Source organism: Poeciliopsis prolifica, unplaced genomic scaffold (assembly GCF_027474105.1).
Source record: "Poeciliopsis prolifica strain line A6 unplaced genomic scaffold, Auburn_PproV2 SCAFFOLD126, whole genome shotgun sequence".
NCBI classification, from domain to species: Eukaryota; Metazoa; Chordata; class Actinopteri; order Cyprinodontiformes; family Poeciliidae; genus Poeciliopsis; species Poeciliopsis prolifica.
In genome coordinates, this window is record NW_026562501.1 from 603,040 (window position 1) to 605,575 (window position 2,536).

Below are 2,536 nucleotides of genomic sequence, written 5' to 3' on the forward strand. Positions count from 1 at the left end.
GACAAAAAACTGTGATACATTGGACCTGCGTCTGAGTACGAGGGAGCTTTACCTGTGATGGAGGCCGGACAGGTAGGAGGGTGGGGCAGCAGGAGGAGCGACAGTGGAAATCCAGGAAGTCTTAAGTCTCTTCAGTCTTTCCAGGTCCTTATTATGATCCTGTTAACGCTTTGGGTTCCTGTTTTGATCATATCCTCGTTGTTGATTAACTGTCTTAAATTTTCCATTATATATCTGGCTGTCTGTTCAGGACTTGAACAGAGAAAAAGTAAATAATAATGGAAGTAGTACTCACACTGATATAGTGAATCATTAAGTAAGGTATTAACAAATGCTGTGTATCTACTTAAAGGGGATTCTGAAAGAACATTCTGAGTTGCTGAAGGTTTTTTAGCTGATCAAAGTCTGAATTTTAGTGAATGTGTAGCCAGAGCGAGGATATTCTTGGCAGGTGAAAGTAAAACTTTAAGGATTTAGTCAACCCAATGTTGACTAAACATGGGATTTAGTAAATATCTTATGTGCTTATTAATATCAGATTTTGCAGAAACATAATCAAAGTAAAGGAAAATGTTTTGAAGTCACATTAAAAACTCATCTATCTGGATGCTAAACTGTTCGCTACGTCTTCAACAGTTGACCACTGTTTTTATTTATTGCAGTTAGCGTTTAAGTTAATGCTCCAGTCAAACACAGCCATGCTGCTTGGAAAGCAAAAGCATTGCAGGTGAGCTGCAGATCGATTGATAAGAAGAAATGATAAGAAGAAACCACAGAAGTAGAGAAACATTCGAGGCTGTTTTTGCTCAGCAATGGGAACCTGAACCTCCGTACTGTCACAAATATATTTCCTCAAACAAGTGAAAATATATGAATGCATGTTGTTTTTATTAATGAAATGTTAATGTATGCATTAAATAACATTCTGAATTTTAAAATATATGCATTTTGTTCAATTTATTTCTGCTCAATGTTTTATGCTGCCTGTCAAAAAAACTTCCTGCCACATGTCTCACCACACTGATAATGAACTATAGAGGCAAAAACCTTTTGGTGCAGAAAACTGCTTGAAACTGAGTTTGACGTGTATGTTGTGTCCAGTTAGGCTGGCGCCGTTCATTACCTCATCAACTTTAGGCAATAAAATAAATAAAAGAATCAGCAAAACTCAAGATTTAGTGCCTGGAGGACAAAGCAGGAAGACGTCTGTGGGAAGGTAGGAACTGACTGCTGGGGAAATGTCCTGTTGATCGGGTCAGTGATTGTTTTAAGTGATGATGTGTAAGTCAGAAACAAAATGAGACATTTTTCAGACTGTAACACAAAAATAAATAAGATTCATTTGAACCTTTTTAAGAAAATTTGAGTGTAAAATGTATCTTGAACATGTTAAGCCAGTTAAATTCACACGGAATTTAAAAGCCACAATCCTACAGTGTTTGTGTTCTGGTTTTAGTTTGTTTATATTTTGAATATGTATTTTGTTACAGCTGAGATTTAACACTTTTGGTTCATTTCTTGACATGCAATTACTTTTTCCTCACTTTTTATTCTTATTTTTACATTATTATAAATTTGAATACTTCCTCCACAGCTCCCTTCATGTTGTTGGTCTCCTTCACTCAGCCTGCCTGTTTGCCCCCATATCCATCTATCAAATTATACTAAAAACTAAACTGAAACAAATTATTCTCTAAATACAACCATCAACATGAATAGAAACATTTGATTTATTCATTCTTACAACATGAAGCACCAATTTCAATGAAGAACTTTTATTTTATCTATTTGTATTGCTGAAGCATTTAATATTTTTTATTACTATGATTAATTCATTTGAACTCAAAGAAGTTTTATTATTCATGTACATTAAGAATCTGGAAGAGTCTCATTTGGAACTAGTGGAATATGAATTATGTTACACTCTTTATTATTTCACTTTTTATATCAGATCTCGTCCTAAAATTTGTTCATTTTCCACTTATTTCATTTCCAGTTTCAGTTCACAAACAACATCTGTAACTTATTTTTAACTATCTGGATTTATGTCTGTGAGAAACGTCTGCGACTTGTTTTTATCCTTTCTGTTCATTTATCTTTGATGCAACATGTTCTGATCTCAGAAACCAACACAGCAGATGGATCATGCTGATGTTATTTATCTGCTCATGTGGCTCAACGTTCGGGTTTGCCTTCCTGTCACAGTTCTGGTCATCGGGTTGTGCTGCATGGTAGATATCAACATTCATATTAAGCTCAGTTTTTGTGTTTCTCTGTGTCTACACACTCTCTAAATTAACCTGTTATATCAAAGAGTTTATTATTCCATGAACTCTAAAATGTTTTGAAGAATTTTGAAACACTTTAGAAACTGGCCCACAGCATCACAGACCTTCTCTATAATTGTAGTAATATCATATATGATTGGGATATAATATTTATAAGACTGTTTTTCCTGCAGGTACGACTGGAAAACATTCCTGTCATCAAGTACATGAACCTTCTGGTCTCCAATCTGATCCAGTTCGGCTCCATG